General features: G+C 41.0%; 4 non-coding genes across 4 annotated transcripts; 2 read left to right on the forward strand and 2 right to left on the reverse strand.

Moving 5' to 3' along the window:
- Positions 1–914: 914 nt before the first annotated feature.
- Positions 915–1,008, reverse strand: Trnay-gua (transfer RNA tyrosine (anticodon GUA)). The gene is made up of 2 exons: positions 972–1,008; positions 915–950 (listed from the first exon to the last, which is right to left on the reverse strand). It is a non-coding gene; the product is annotated as a tRNA-Tyr (tRNA).
- Positions 1,009–4,245: 3,237 nt separating this feature from the next.
- On the reverse strand, positions 4,246–4,317 carry Trnaw-cca (transfer RNA tryptophan (anticodon CCA)). The gene has a single exon. It is a non-coding gene; the product is annotated as a tRNA-Trp (tRNA).
- A 100-nt stretch (positions 4,318–4,417) lies between these two features.
- Trnai-aau (transfer RNA isoleucine (anticodon AAU)) lies at positions 4,418–4,491 on the forward strand. Its single transcript has one exon. It is a non-coding gene; the product is annotated as a tRNA-Ile (tRNA).
- Positions 4,492–12,308: 7,817 nt separating this feature from the next.
- Trnak-uuu (transfer RNA lysine (anticodon UUU)) lies at positions 12,309–12,381 on the forward strand. Its single transcript has one exon. It is a non-coding gene; the product is annotated as a tRNA-Lys (tRNA).
- The last annotated feature ends 4,912 nt before the right edge of the window (positions 12,382–17,293 follow it).

Consider the following 17,293-nt stretch of genomic DNA (forward strand, 5'->3'; position numbering starts at 1 on the left):
CTATATCACTAAAGGCACAAATAACACTTGCTTTTCAAGATTTACCTGGTTTTTGAATGCTCGACGAGTGGTTTATTGGTTTAATCCACGAAAACAATCTTCACTAGCGGCTTACCGCTGCGCGCGAATGGAGGCCATCTTTGTTTTGGTTTGGATCAGCTCGACTGGCATCTACATTGCGATCATGTAATGTTCAATGTTTATTCATGGAAATGTCGGTTTGTGCCATAATTCTTTTAAAGAACTAATGTGATGCTAGTGGAGCATGACAATTTTGATAGAAATGCAATATAAAATACAGAACCGACAACTCAGATATTTATGTGCATCAAATTTGATAGAATGTTACATTACGATTTCTTTTTAATGAACATTATTTACATTAAACAATTGATTACATTTCTTGTAATGTTCATATTTTTTTGCTGTGTAATACATTGCTTGTCACACTTTCTGAAACCCCTCTCCCTCCCATAAGCGTGACGTTCTTAATGGATGCCCGCTTTTAAGCTTATTACCCTTATTGAGTAAACAAGAACGGAATATTGTGGATTTAACACCAAATTGGTGTAGGAAATAACTTCATTGACTTCCGCTGCCTTTCCTATGCGTTAAACATAACGTCAGAAGTAGTGCGCTGTATAGAGCATCAGATTTATTACTATACAGCGCACTACTTCCGACATTATGTTTAATGCATAGGAAAGGCAGCGGAAATCAATGAAGTTACTTCCGACAACAATTTGGTGCTAAATCCACAATAATAAAATGCACTGTTGTTTGAAGTTTGCTTCTTGAGATTTGTGCGCCTGAAATTCTATTGCACGTTAAAATCCCATACAAAATCAAAACAATGCAATGTGCCCTATTCACATGGCCCTATAATTCATGGCTTACTAATAAAAACAATCCAATCCTTCGAGCCGGATTTGAACCAGCGACCTATGGATCACTGCCGCGTGAAGTTTCCTCTACAGTCCACCGCTCTACCAACTGAGCTATCGAAGGGTTACAGTGTCGGAAGACAAAAATATCCAAAGAGATCGCACGTGCTTTTCTATATAAATATTTGCGTTTGTCCTTCAAACCGAGCAGCGCTAAAAGCAGGTTCGGCGAAAACGAAAAGTGAAACAAGAGATTACCTACCACGTGCGAACTATTCATTATTACGACCATCGCATTGCCACTTACACACTTCATTACGAAGCTTACTTTTCGTTTCCTCTGCGTTGCCGCCATCGATCGAGTAAAAATCAACAACATTCTTATCGCGGTGTTGCTCTGAAATGAAGCGCACACTTCACCCCGCAAACCGATACGTACCTACACCGAGAAAAATTTCTACTCAATGACTGAGTTGGCCTTACTCAGAAATCGAAAAATCCTTTGTTTTTTTACTCAGTTTCGGCTAAAAGTGGGACAACCCATTGGCAATGGGTTGTCCCACTTTTAACAGAAACTGAGTAAGAAAACAAAGGATTTTTCGATTTCTGAGTAGGACCAACTCAGCCACTGAGTAGAAATTTTTCCCCGTGTAGAGGTATCGCCCCTTCCCAGCGGAGAGTTTGCCTTTCAATGAGATTTTAATCTGCAAATCAAACTGGAATTTTATCAGCTTTCCGAGCGAAACAACAAAAACTGCGCCGCAGTGCCGCACTGCTGTCTGCCTGCCGCCAAATCGGACACGACGACGAAGAACGCGTTTCGTTATTTCGGAATTAGCGCGCTTTGTAGTGGTGGATGGCCAATCAACAAAGTAAGCCAGTTTGTTCGTCGTCCGTCAGTCAGTCCCCTTGCTTGAACGAGCAGCTCGCTTGCTTGGATTTGAATCGGTTTGGAGGACAGTGTTGTTGATTTTGCACTTGAAGGTGCGTCCTGGGCGCCTTTTCATTTTGCTTGATCGGTGGAAAACAACGACGACTCGACGCAGGAAAAAGGGGTAGGTAATCAAGTTCGCTGTTGTCGTTTGGTGAAAGCGAATTTCATTCTTGTGTTATGGGCAAAATGCGCCAGCCCTGGCTGTAACTCCAAAACAGCCGTTGGTGTTTGAATTATGACCGCAACAATAACACAGAGCAGAAAATCAGAACCTCAGAACCTTCCAAATGTACATATATCAATTCCTTTGAGCGACAGCCAATTCTCCATCCTTCATTACACACTAGAGATGGTCGGGTTTCGGGTTTACAAACCCGAAACCCGACCCGAACCCGAACTCGACGGGTACGGGTCGGGTTCGGGTTTGAAAATTAAAAAAAAATCGGGTTCGGGTCGGGTCCGGGTTTCGAAAATTCCAAAAATTTCGGGTACGGGTCGGGTCGGGTTTGAACATCGTCGGGTTCAAGTCGGGTTTGGGTACCAGTGTAGATAATTTGGTACTCAAAAAATGCTTTATTTGTCATGCACGTTACATTCAATAATTATTTTTGAACTCGGGTTTTGGTCGGGTTTCTTGAGAAATATTTTTCTCGGGTTCGGGTCGGGTTCGGGTTCGACCGTCGAAAATTTTTCGGGTTCGGGTCGGGTCCGGGTTTGAAGAAAAAAAAATCTCGGGTTCGGGTCGGGTACGGGTTTTGGAATTAAAAATTTTTCGGGTACGGGTCGGGTTCGGGTCTGTAAAATCTGAAACCCGACCATCTCTATTACACACCAACAAAGCTAGCCATGAAAATGTTTGACACTTCTCAGGTAATTATGACAGACCGCACACATGCACGAAAAATACGAATCATATATTCTACTTTATCGATCTTGTTGCCGTCCTTTCATGCTCATGTTACATCTGAGAAAATGACCTGAGAATTGTCAGTTATTTAGAGGTTAGGTTCGTTGATGTAATAAATAATTGCACCAATAAACCTGAACTTGTTTGAATGTTTGACAGTTCTCAGGCTATTTGACAGATGTAACATGAGCATAACATGGTTGGAAAAGTAGAAGTTATATTTGTCATCATCTTGCATGTGTATAAACTGCCAATGAAATAAGAGTTGTCAAATATTTTGGAGGTTAGATCTCATGATGTAATGAAAACTAGCGTAGTGTAAACGCCGTGATGCATGGAACACTCAAATCGCTCAAATCACAACTTCTTGGCGTGTTACATTTGGCGGAGCATTTGATAGTTTTAATTTGTAAATATTAAACAATAGTTTTGTACAGTATACCGCTTCCTTAGTCCTCGCCACGGAAAACAGCTTAACCGGGCGAAACTTTTCCCATTAAAAGAAATGTCGTTGTCATTCCTTCTGGTCTCCTGGTCTAGAAGAACTTGACAAACAGATGTCAAACACAAACGCATCAGCAAGCGGTGCGAAATGTGGCGCGACAGTCAGTGTGGCGGCCAATCAAAATTCAACAGCTGGCTTAGGCAAATTAGTCGCCTGACGTTTACATTTTGCGGTGCCATTTGCAAACAAACGACAACGTAACTTTTGGTCCCCTGGAGAGTCCGGTGCATTTAATTCGGTTCCGGACGTCGGAATGTATAAACAAACTCTACTAAACAATTCCAGAGACCAGAGTATAGTTTATTGCATTGCTAACTGGACTGCGACAAAGTGCGGAATCTCAAATAAAAGTGCGATATTGCATCAAATCGTTCCGGTGTCTTCACCGCACTTATTCGTCACGAGCTAATGAATAAGTACGGTGAAGACACCGGAACGATCTGTCGCAGAATCGCACTTTTATTTGAGATTCCGCACTTCATCGTCGCACTTATAACCGCGCAATGCGCAATACCAACCGACAGGGATTGCGCTGTTTTGTGTGCATGTGTGAACGCATGGGAATCAACTCAAATCGCACCACCCTCAGCTGTTGTTATTGTATGGACACAGGCAGCAGCGATTTCGTCCATTTGTCTAATTTATGCGCGACCAAAGCCAGCGTTCACACTCGATTCGTATACATATTTAGAGGGGTGTATGTAGTGACATAGCAAAGCACCATTCGAATGAACGAACGACCACCTGTTCTGTTCTAAGAGGATTTGTTGCTAAACAAGTTTTATTCATCGCTTTCACATCCACGTGGTGCATCTGATAAACAAATAGCAAACTATTTTCATTTGGTTTTGTTATGGAAAAGAGTTTAGTTATTTCGCTTAGTTTAGCGAATGACATAAATAAAAACCACTTTTGGCAGCTGTGATCAAGCGTTTTGAAATATAGCCAGTGCAGGAAAAATGGGAACGTGAACTCGACGCGAAATTACGTGTTGAACTCCTTTAAAAAAAGTTTGTGACCCCGACGTGATTTGAACACGCAACCTTCTGATCTGGAGTCAGACGCGCTACCGTTGCGCCACGGAGTCTTTGTTACCGATGGTCGATAAATTGTATTCGCAGTTTATCGAAATAATTTATATTGGTACTGGATCGTGAAATATTTGCGAAATTGACGTCATTCGCAAGGGCTCCATAGCTCAGTTGGTTAGAGCGTCGTGCTAATAACGCGAAGGTCGTGAGTTCGATCCTCTCTGGAGCCACATTTTTATATTATTAGGAATTGTTAGCAATGTACTGCATATGGGTAGGGGAAGACGGGATAAGACGGCCCTAGACTCTAGAATCATACCACAGACAAACAGACGTAACACTCTGATAATTTTCATCGTACATCGATGTAACGGCCCAATAAAAATTGGATAGTTGGCCAACTCGCCATCCGTGGCGCTCGCATCCTTTTTATTCGAGTTTGACATTTGCTCACTACCACCAATTGATGGTTGGCCAAGCTCAGTCCTTTTAGTATTATACAAACATGTTTTCGTGACTATGATTTGATTCGAAAAATGTTCGAAGTGTTACGTCTGTTTGTGATCAAACTCGAAGTGTGTTTAAGCATTCACTAACACAGTAGGTTTTCGTTCCATACATCCCTTTCGTGACAATTATGCTGTTGAGCAATAACAGGTTTGCATATTTTTTTATCTGTTTAGTCTTTGTTTTATGTGAAGTAATTTGCTTGAGTAATTGGCTTCTATGACGGTGTTAAGATAATTCTATATTCAGAATCTACATGCCAAACTGAGCCGAAATCCAAATTTTCATTGATTTTGGTACCCGGGAACCTATTTGAAAATCAGTTTGAAGTTTATATGGGAGCGATTTGTCGAATCACCCCTCGTCGCACTTTGTACTGGGCGGAGCTTGATCTTGTGCCGACTTTTCGAACCCTTAAGCAGAATACCCTCTTCGATAACAGACACTGACACTGAGGAAGATTACAAGTGGTAGTCGAAATATACGTATCTGTCAAAGGATAAGCAATAAGGGCGGAATTAAAAGGTACGAAACTGATTACACTCATTCGAAAAATGGACGGAGCTGTCAAACAGTTGCCCAGCTGTCAAGAGGTGATTCCAAAAAATTTCTTTGTAAATGAATCTGAAAGGTTTAAACCTTAAAATCTGAAAAAAAATCAGTGGCGTAGAAAAAGGGTGCTCTTTCGTAAAAAATAATACATTATTCTAAATTTAAGGTGAAACATCAAGAAATCCCATTGCAATTTCGCATACAAACTTTAGAGGCACAAATCTGACGAACGAAGCATCGAATCAAGTCGCACTTGTTTTCCCGGCTTTGTTCACTTGCAAAAAGAGGCAGCTTTTAAAAATTGAGCACATTTGTTTACGAATTTTTAGGATTGGTGCTCTTAAAAACGTGAGTAGGGGACCCAGTCGGCCATTGTGGCAGCCATATTTGTTTATTCTGATGTTTCTCCTTAAGCACCCAATATTACTTATACTTGTATGTGTGCAAACACACTTTTGTTTACGTTGCATGTAGGATTACCACTCGAAGTTGAACCAAAAGTGGGCAAAACCCGTAAAACATGAAAAAGTTTTATCGGCCGCTTATTTTTTATTTTCGGTTTATCTAAGTAGTCAAAGCTAGAAAACGAAATATTAAGGCGAAACTGGAAGCATTTCCTCATTTTTTAGTTTTTGATTTTTCATTGAATAACGAAGCAATACATATTTTCAGAATCGGTTTTCGTGCACATGTAGAGTGTGGATCAAGGTATCTCCTGATTTTTTTTTTCGTGGTGAAAATGTTTTTCGTTTTTGCAAAAACCATTTTTTAAACAGTTTCACCAAAAAAAATGGTTTCTGTAAGAACGGAAAACATTTTCACCACCAAAAACATTCAGGAGATACCTTTATTTATGCTCTACATGTGCACGAAACCCGATTTTGAAAATATTGCTTCGTTATTTAATGAAAAATCAAAACCCAAAAAAATGAGGAAATGCTTCCAATTTAGCCTTAAGAGTAAATCTTCCAAATTCTTCATTACACCAACAAAGCTAGCCATGAAAATGTTTGACACTTCTCAGGTCATTTTGACAGACCACACACATGCACGAAAAAGACGGAATATATACCGTCTGCCCCCGTTGGTTTGACCGACACCTCATGCAAACCAACGGGGTTCATTTTTAATTTGAACTTCTAGTAACCCTTTGGACATCGAAAAACACACTGATGGTTACCCTTTTTGCTGTTTTGTTTCGATTCTGTGTTCCGTTTCACCCCGTTCCATGAGCAGAATGAGGTTTGAATCATTTTTAGTTTGAACGATTAACAGGGGTCAGACTAAAAAGTGTTCATATTAGATGCGGTCAAACCAACGGGGGTAGACGGTATTCTACTTCATCGATTTTGTTGCCATCCTTTTCAAGCTCATCTCTAGATCTCTAGATTGAGTTTAAATAAGGGCGAAAGTAACATGAGAGAGTTCTCTTCATCGACTCTCTCTTCTGCAAATTAAAGTGACAGATTGGTGGTAAATTCTTTATTACACCACAAAACCTAACCTCAAAAAAGGTTGACAGTTTTCAGGTCACTTGACAGATGTAACATGAGCAGAAAGAGGACGGCAACAAGGTGAGTGAAGTAGAAGATATGTTTTGCTTTATAGGTGATGTATAAATCGTCATATGCATGCATTATTCCCGTTAATGTATAACGCAAGAGAGAGAGAGAGAGAGGTCGTTCCAGAGGGTTTCAGAAGCGTTTCAGGGGTTTCAGATGCGTTTCAGGGGGTACTGGGAAACCCCAGGTGTGTTTAAGAGAGTCTCAGGGGATCTGAGGAGCATTTTCTGGAGTCTCAATGGAGTTTCAGAAGGTCTAGAGGCGTTCCAGGGAATCACAGAGGCGTTTCACTCAGTACTAGGGGGTCTTAGAGGGGTCCTAGGTGTTTTCAGGGGCTTCAAGGGCGTTTAAGGGGGTCCCAGCGAATTTCAGAGGGGTTTCAGAGATGTTTAGGGGATCTCAGGAACATTTCATGGGACTCAGAGGGCTTCAGTGGTAAACTTGAAGGTCTCAGGGGCATTTCCAAGGGTACCTGGAGGTCTCAAAGTGTCAGGCATTTTGAGGAGGGTGGCAGGCGGTCTCTGGGCACTTCATACTATTCAAATGCTCCTGATATCTACATCATCCTTTTGAAAAACTGCAGAACGCCCTTTAAGACCAGTCTAGAAAAAAAACTTGAAACCCCTTGAAACACCCTTGAAATGCCTTGAACCGCCCTTGAAACATCCATAATCCCATTGAAACGCCTTTGAAATTTCGTAATCAATTTGAAATACCCCTAAACCTTAGAACGCTTTTAAAAGGCACCAGGAACTCCCTGAAACGCACTAACCTAAAACTCGCTTGATGCGCTAATAAAATATGTACCATTGACGCCCCTTAAACCTCTCAGAAGGAACGCCATTCAGACGTTCCTGAAGGCACATGAAACACTCTGAAATGCTTATTAATTATTTTGAAACCCCTTGTAACGCCTTTTGAAGGCTCCTGAGACGCCCCTGAGTCGCACTTAAAACCCCTTGAAATGTCCCTGAAATCCCCAACGAAACCTGTCGGGACAATGCTCTGCAGCAACCCTCCGATACGCCCATGAGGCCCTTCAAAACCTTTCAAAACGGCTGTGAAAACCTGCCCTAGAAAGAACCTGCAACGCCTCTGGAAACCGCATAAATTAAATTAAATTTTCTCCGAAGCTCTGTGAAATACCTTCAGAACACCCCTCAGACCTTTCGAAACCCCCAAAAATGCCTCTGAAGCCCCCTATAACATCACTGAAAACCGCCAAAAATCCTCCAAAAATTCTTTAAACATTTTCAAAGCCCCCTGAAGTACCGCCCCCCCCCCCTCCCCCCATGTATCGCATCTGAGATACACCTGTTTCGAGCCTCTGAAAACGCCCATGAAGCCCCCTATTGCGCCTCTGAAACACACTGAAAATCCACAAAAAATTCCTGAAATGCCTCCAAACATCCCACGTTTGGCAAAATCAATCCCAAAGGTGGAAAAAATACATGACTCTGTGTGACTACCAATAGCTCATTCGAAAGCAAATTTTCTCGAAAATTGATTGGAGGCTGATTCGTATACGGGCAACTGCTCTGAAGTGAGTTGTAGAGCTCGTTTTACCCCAGTTCCCCCGGAAATTTTAGTTTTTCCGTTATTTTAGGGATTCTATTATGATTTAAGTGAGTATTTCGCTAAGATTTCATCGCTTCAAATCCATCGAGTAACGGTACACACAAGATGTAAATTTTAGGGTAGTACGGGGTCAATTGGGCAAAGTTATAGGTAAAATTTGATTTTTATTTTTTTAGATTAATTTTCACGTAATAATAATTAGATAAATAATCGAATACACAATGAATATTTCTAAAGAAACTATTTCTTGCGACGTTGGTACCGAAGTATTGATAATTTTTGAATTTTCACGCAAACAAGTTTGAGTAATTCTCTACATAATATCACCGATTACAAACATTTCTCAACCTTGAGCGAAGCTTACACACTCCAGAAAGATCAAAAATATTGTTTGTCTATAGACTCATATACTCTTAAGGAGGTGACGGCAGCATATGGTTTTAGAGCTTAGTTTGCCCCAATTCCTCAAAAAATATTTTTTTGTGTGTTATTTTTAAGTTAAATTGAATCTTTATTACATAATATGACAAAGTAGCTAGCTCTTTGTAGTGTTTCTGCATCCCAAAGAATTTGCAAATTTGGGGCTTAATGAGATTAAATGAGGAAAAACAAATTCACCAATAAATTCTTGAGAAAATTTGCTTTCGAATAAAATAGAGTTTTGTATTTTGAAAGTTATTATTTTTTTCCACCTTTTGGAAAGTGATTTTCGTTTTTGCAGAAACCATTTTTTGTGAAATTTTGTTCAATCCTTATGTGGCTGGCAGGGTACCCGGGTACCCAGCACCCATTTAAAATACACGGTGTAGAAAAAAGCAAAAAATTTGCCGGCCACATAACGGTTAAAAATGTTTTTTGAAAAAAAGAAAAACACCTGGAAAAAATTCAGGAGATACCTTGATCCATACTCTACATGTGTACGAAAACCGATTTTGAAAATATTGCTTCGTTATTTTATAAAAAAAAGATGGTTCCAGTTTCGCCTTAAACCCTCTTGTACCACCTCAGATACCCTGTAATGCATCTAAAACCATTCAAGACTCCCAAAAACGTTCATGAAGGTGTTAAGTGTGCAAACCCTACAAGTAACCCCCACTTGACATCGACGGCCCTGCTGCCAATACATTTTTGTTTTTCTTTGCCCTTCACGCAACACATTGTTATATTGTTATACAAACACAGATTGATAATAATAAAACACGCGTTTTGAATTCGTTCGAGTATTTTCCGATTTTTAATTTCAATCTGCTTATCCCTTCCGCCGGATAATTTCAGAAGGCCCCCGTAACACCTCTGAAAACTCTCTTAAAATTTCTGAAATGTCATTGAAAACCCCCTTGGACCCTTCGGACCCCCTGTAACACACCTGAAACCCTTCGAAACCACTGAAAACGTTCCTGTAACGCCTCGGAAAACTGCTGAAATCTAACGAGGTAGAAACTAACCGTAAGAAAACGTGACATTTATCTCCACACAAGATCAGCTATCAGAAGCACTTGCGGAAAAAGGTGGAATTTAAGTTCAGTGTCAACATTCAGACTATAAATACACTAAAAACTCTTTTTTTGCATGTCATGTTTCTGCACTTTCCCCCCTGAGGAAAAGCTACTCTCAGAACCAATATTGTGCATTAGAAAATTTAATAATGACGGTAACTACAGCAACGGCGGCCAAAGGGTGTTTATGGGGGAGACTAAAGGGAGGGATGTAGGGGCGTTTCAGAGGGTTCCTAAGGGGTTTCACTGCGGTACCAGGAGATCTCAGCCCAAGTAACAATTCCATTGCCGATTGGTTTTCTTTGATTTTTATTAGGGGTTTATTATAGCAAATATTAAAACTTACAGTTTTATGACTACTTTTATGAAAACCAGTGAGGAAGTGTTTTATAGTATACTTGAAGATATCCATAAAGCCAGATTTAAGAGTAAACAAAACTCACCGATACGTAAACCTTCTGGCATTCATTATTACCACAATAAAACTTTACAAACTCTCAACAGATGGCGATCCGATCGATTAGTAACGACATCTGTTGGTAGAAAAGTAGAAGCTACGGCACTGCCAGGTTTATTGCGGTCATCATAAAAGTAAACTTGCTTTCGTTTTATTTTCGCAAATAATGGTCGTCGCCATATATTGAAGAATTAGCTGACGTAAATGGAAAATTGTAAATTTTGCTCAAATAAGCAATGAATTGATAGTTTGCCACCATTTCCATAACATGCTCACATAAATAAACTCTCTTAGCTGAGTTTTCTTGTGATTTGAGATAGTTTTACTAAATCAACATATTAATTCATTTCATTCCAAGATGATAATATTCACTATTTTCGAAGCGAATCAATTTTATGTTTCTGCAAGCCCAATATTCACGATAAAATTGAATGCGCATGAGCCTACCAACACAATAACTACTAAAATATTACTTTGAAATGATTGCTTTCTACTTACGAATGATGTATCCTCCTGAACTTTACGTGCCATCGAAGAAGCTTCTCTGTATCTTGAGCTGTCAAAGTTTTTGTTTGAAAAAAAAAAACAACAACAACAATCATCATAACCTCTTTTCGAGAATGGAGAAATTTTCAACTAGGTTTTAAAACAGTTTTATTGCTACTCTTAATGTGGTTTGCAAAACATCTCCGAGAGTGGTCCACTTAGCCGGAAGATGATCTTAAAGAGGTTATCAAGAGGTTTTGATGTATAAATCAGTTTTATTGCAAGTTTTATAAAATTGGTCGTGAAGATCTCTTATAGAGCCGAACAAAACTTAAAATGTTACTTGGGAGTGGGGCTATTCGGGGGTTCTCAAAAGCATGGCAGAGAGTTTCAGAGGTTTTTTGACGGTTTTTAGAGCCATTACAGGTACGTTTCCGGGGGTTTACGAGGGTCTCACGTGCGTTACATGGGTCCGACTGAGTCTTAAAGGGGTTTCGGAGGCATTTCAGGAAGTCTCATATTATTTTGGGCTGCTTTCAGAGGCGTTGCGGACGTTTTTAGGGGTTCCGGAGGGGCTCAGATGCGCTTCATGCGGTTTGAGGGGGTTTCAGAGGGATTTCGGAGGCATTTCAGGAAGTTTTAGAGGACTTTCAGAGACCCTATCACAATATCTTTTGAAACGCCCCTGAAATGCCCTTTGATTTAAAGGTGTGAAATCCTCTGATACGACCCTGACCTCAAAACGCCCTTGAAATCATCATAATCAATGCCTCTGAAACCACTTTGGATGCCTTTAGTGAGAAACATCCTGAAACTTACATGAAAACTCCTGAATACTTTTGAAATGTCCCTGAATTCCCCATAGTCCCATTGAAACGCCAACAAAACCTGACAGAACGTCCTTTAAAAGCTCCTCAAATCCCCTGAAATAGCCCCCTGAAACGCCCCTGAAACTCCTTAGAACACATTTTTTGGACTCTTTAGGAACTTTTTGGAAAACTCCTTAACCCCACTTGAATAGCGATACCTCGCAAACTAGTTTCCCTCATTAAAACCTAAACTTAATTTATGCACAAATTTCCCTCTTTTTCTTCCTTTTTTAATGTATGCAGTATGCACCCTCAGCTATGTTCATAAAAAAGGATCCAGTGTACACAGGGTCAAATATTTGACAAGGAAATAACTCAAGAAACAACATCTGTTTGACAGTATAAAAATTCGACCGGGTCAAACAAGATGTTTGAGCATTGGTTTCTTTTTGACCAAATATTAAACCCTGTGCACTGGGATCTTTAGCAACAGGAAACTTAGCTTTAGCTGTGCCAACAAACACATGTTGGTTGAGTTTCAAACTCATCGGTAATGACCTTCAGAGAGCCAGTACTGCTGTAAGCAACACAAGATTTCATGCCCGGATAGCTCAGTCGGTAGAGCGTTGGACTTTTAATCCAACGGTCTAGGGTTCAAGTCCCTATTCGGGCGGTGAGTTTTTTTTATCATAAAAAATCATTTAGAAATTTCGAAAGAGTTCGGTTTACACTGTTCTTATTTTCACCCTACTCAATACAAATATTTGAGGTGTTGAAGTATTCTTTAGATGTACACCCGATTCTTAAAGTGCACGGCCGTGCAAAAAAAAAATTTCATACAAAAAAAATTTCAAACTCTTTTTTTTACATGATTCGTCGAGAAATCATATTACTTTTTTTTGCACGGTTTTTCGAATTTTTAACCAAAAACTTTTTTGCACGGCACGCATCCCCCGTGCAAAAAAGAATCGGGTGTAGTCAAGAAAAGTTCAATTATTGCACATTTAGTTCGCCACTGGCCTGCGCACTCATCAGTCTTCATAAGTGCCAAAACGTTAATAAAAGTACGCGATGATAGCAAATCCAGTTGATGTCTTTGCCGCACTGTTTATTGGATTTATGCTGAATAAGTGCTCTGAACACACCGAGTTAATTTGTTAGAATTGCGCCCTTTTATTTACGTTTTCGCGCTCTAGAAAACTCCTGCGAACTGTTGTGGTGCGAGTGGTGAACTAAATGCGCTCTTTTTGCCGTATTAGATCCCCTGCGAAAAAAAATGTGTTGTAATGTTCCCGCACCAGTTTCAGCATACATAGCAGAGTTGTCCAGGATCTAAGGAACGATACTTTTAGTGGCTTCATTTTTATTTTGTTGTCGAGTATGGTCTTCAACAAAGTTATTCTAAATAATAATACCTTCCATCAAATGTGTATGAAAATAAGGGTGGTCACATGGCACATAAATGCCTCGCAGATGTATGAGCAAGCAAGTTGAATACCATATTAATTTAGTGACAAATTATTCATAATGACAACGGTTGGCATACGATCCGCAGAAACACCAACCATTGCATCGTCGGTCACTTAATGTAAAATTTCCTAAGGGAGCGAACACAAAAACGGAATCCACTTTTTTACTTATTTATGTTTGCCATATGAATTAATCCAAATTACTTACATTGCGCCCGGACCGTCCACCATATACCTACCTGACATCTTCTCCCTGGATGCAATAACGATGAAGATTTGCGGATGAATGTACCTTAGCCACCAACTCGCCAACGGTGGGAGATTTATTCCAGAGAGAATGCGGTGCGGCTAATGCAAAATGATAATTTTTCATTTTCCAAATTGGCTTCTGTTGTACATTAGCAGGAAAATGCCTTGAAGACGATTCCAGAAATGTCGGTGCAATTTTAGAATTAATTGTATTTTGTTTCACTTGAAATCGAAAACAAAAAGAAATGTATACGATTTATTCACATAAATGGAAAGCTCAAATTATACAATGTCTACAGTACTTAAACCGTGCTATTACATTACATTTATTTGCTCAACATTACATTAACGATAAGATATAATCAACAATAGTACGCCACAATACTTGGTTTATGGCAACCGCTCTCCATCCACGGTCACGCCTAAGTCACGCTTCACCTGGTCTGCCCATCGTGCTCTCTGCGCTCCACGCCTTCTTGTGCCAACCGGATCAGTAGTGAACACCAACTTTACAGGGTTGTTATCCGGCATTCTTGTAACATGCCCTGCCCACCGTATCCTTCTGGCTTTGGCCACCCTCTGGATGCTGGGTTCGCCGTAAAGTGCAGCGAGCTCGTGATTCATCCTTCTCCGCCACACACCGTTCTCGTGCACTCCGCCGAAGATCGTCCTTAGCACGCGTCGCTTGAAAACACTGAGTGCTTGCAGGTCCTCCTCCAGCATGGTCCATGTCTCGTGTCCGTAGAGGACTACCGGTCTTATTAGCGTTTTGTACATGGGGCATTTGGTGCGTGGGTGAATCTTCTTGGACCGCAGTTTCTTCTGGAGCCCGTAGTAGACCCGACTTCCGCTGATGATGTGCCTCCAAATTTCACGGCTCACGTTGTTGTCGACCGTCAGTAAAGATCCGAGATAGACGAATTCCTCCACCACCTCGAACGTATTCCCGTCTATCGTAACATTACTACCCATACGGATCCGGCCGTGTTCGGTTCCGCCTACCAGCATGTACTGCCACCGTTCCAAATGTTCTGGCAATAATGTCCATGTCATCTGCAACGCACACAAATTGACCGGATTTGGTGAAAATCATTCCGCGACTGTTGAGCCCGGCTCGTTGCATTACACCTTCTAGAGCGAAATTGAAGAGTAGGCATGAGAGTCCGTCATCTTGTTGCAGTCCCCGGCGAGATTCGATTGAACTGGATAGTTCACCCGAGATCCTTATGCAGTTTTGCACACCGTCCATCGTTGCATTAATCAGTCTAGTCAACTTCCCAGGAAAGCCGTTTTCGTCCATGATTCTCCATACCTCTGTGCGGTCGATACACTATCGCATGCCGCTTTGAAGTCGATGAACAGGTGATGCGTTGGGACCTGGTATTCACGGCATTTATGGAGTACGGTGCAGATCTGGTCCGTTATCGACCGGCCGTCGATGAAGCCGGTTTGATAACTTCCCACGAACTCATTCTTTTTTGAGGTGACAGCCGATGGAAGATGATTTGGGATAGCATTTTGTAGGCAGAATTCATAATAGTGATCGCCCTGAAGTTCTCACATTCCAAATGGTTGCCCTTCTTGTGAATGGGGCAGATTACCCTTTCCTTTCAATCCTTTGGTAGCTGTTCAGTTTCCCAGATCCTGACTATCAACCGGTGCAGACAGATGGCCAACATTTCTGGGCACATCTTGATGAGTTAGGCTGCAATACTGCCCTTACCAGGTTGGTTTTCAGCTGATGAATGGCATCCTTAACATCCTTCAGCGTGGGAGTTGGTTCATTCCCATCCTCCGCTGAACTGGCGTTGTCGTTTCCTCCGTTGCCGTGGTCTCCTGTGCCTATGTTCTCCACGTCATTCAGATGCTTTTCGAAGTACTGCTTCCACCTTTCGATCATCTCACGTCCGTCCGTCAGGAGGCCCCCGTCCTTATCCCTGCATATTTCGGCTCGCGGCACGAAGCCGTCGCGATATGCGTTGAGCTTCTGATAGAACTTCTGTGTTTCATGGGAACGGCACAGCAGTTAAATTTCTTCTGCAGTCCGCTTCTTCCAGAGGGCGCTCATGACTTTCTGAATCTTGCTTTCAAATTGCCAAAGTGGACAAGAACGGCTGGAGATTTTATTGTCATTCGTTTTACAAGCTTTGCAAAAAGGATCTATACTGCATTCCCTGTTTTCAGGAATCGGGTGATTCCCGGAACAGGTCCCACAAGTCGCAGTTTTGGCCTGATAGCGCATCTTTGTATGCCCGAATAACCCACAATTCAAGCAGTGGAGCGGAGAAGAATAATATGGCCGTGTCCGGCATCTAATATAGCCGAAGACGATTGCCTCGGGACGGTTCATTCCTCGGCAGGTCAGCACGATTGCCAGGGTATTCTCTCGCAACGGTCCGTTTATGCGCGCAATTCTCCTGAAGCAATCCCGGAAGGCTCTCCTAGAGGTAACTCGGATAGAATTCCTGGACGAATCCTGGAAAGTAATTCCTGAATAAATACTTGAAGGATGCTCGGATGGAATTCACAAATTAATTTCTGTGGCAATCTAGGAAAGAACTTTTGAAGCAATCTTGGAATAAATCGATGTCTTATCAAAAAAAAATCTTAGAGGAATACCAGAAGGAACTATGGGAGGAACCCGTGAAGGAACTCCTGGGGGAATCCTAAAACGACGTTCTGGAGAATTCCCGGAAGGGTTTAAGGGGCTGTCCATTAATTACGTAAGGGATTTTTTTACGATTTTTCGACACCCCCACCCCCCTTGTAAGTTTTTTTGTATGAAAGCCAAAATATTTTTGTATGGCTCGTAAGATTTTTCAAACCCCCCCTCCCCCTATAAACCCTTACGTAATTAATGGACAGCCCCTAATGGAAAAATCTCAGAAAAAGTTACAAGCGAAATTCTGCAATGAATTCCTGGAGAAATGCAGGAGAAATCTAGAAACAACTCCTAGAGAAATCACAGAATGAATAGAGAAAGTAGGAAACCAATCCCAGAAAGAACTAGTGGATGAGTCGCTGGAAGATCTTTCGGGCGAATCTTAGACAGAATCCCTTAAGATGCAACTTCTTATTATTCGTAGTAGAAAATTCTGGAGAAATTCCACGAGGAATTCCGGGGGAAACCAGTGAAGGGACTTCTGAAAGAATCTTAGAAGGAACTTCTGCAGGAATCCTGGTAGAAACTTCTGGAGAAATCTGAGTAAGAGCTTCTGTAGGAGTCTTGGAAAAAGGCCTCCTTAAAAGAAGGAATCCTAGAAGAAATTCTTTGAAATTCTTGGAAGAAACCTCTGAGAATTCCCAGAAGGAGCTCGGGAAGGAAACCATGAATAATCTCCTGAAAGAATCCTCAGGACGTCAATGGAAGAATCTCTGAGGAATCCTAGCAGTGACTCCAGGAAGAATCACAAAAGGAACATCTAACGGAGTCCAGGAAGAAATTCTTGGAGCAATTCTAAGGAGAACTCCTGGGGAAAACATTGAAGGTACTCTTAGAAGAATTCCGAAAGTATTTCCTGGATAGAATTTCGTTTTCTCAGGAAGTTTCTTAAAATAACCAATTCTGAGAATTTCTCAAGGAGCTTTTTCTGAGATTTCTTTTTTGAGGATTTTTAATTTGATATATTTAATATTTTTAAATTTTTAATTTTATCAGAAGTTCATTCTGAGATTTCATCTGATGTTCTGATGTACATATAGGTATTCCATCCTTAATTTCTCCAGACGTTTGTTCTGGCATATTTCAGATTTTTTTCGTTGAATTCCTTCCAGGATTTTCTTTTGTGATTCACTCAAAAATTGATTCTGATGTTCATCCAGGAGCTCCTTCCTGGATTTTTCTAAGCGTTTCTTCCGGGATATAGC

This window comes from Aedes albopictus, chromosome 1 (genome assembly GCF_035046485.1).
Source record: "Aedes albopictus strain Foshan chromosome 1, AalbF5, whole genome shotgun sequence".
NCBI classification, from domain to species: domain Eukaryota; kingdom Metazoa; phylum Arthropoda; class Insecta; order Diptera; family Culicidae; genus Aedes; species Aedes albopictus.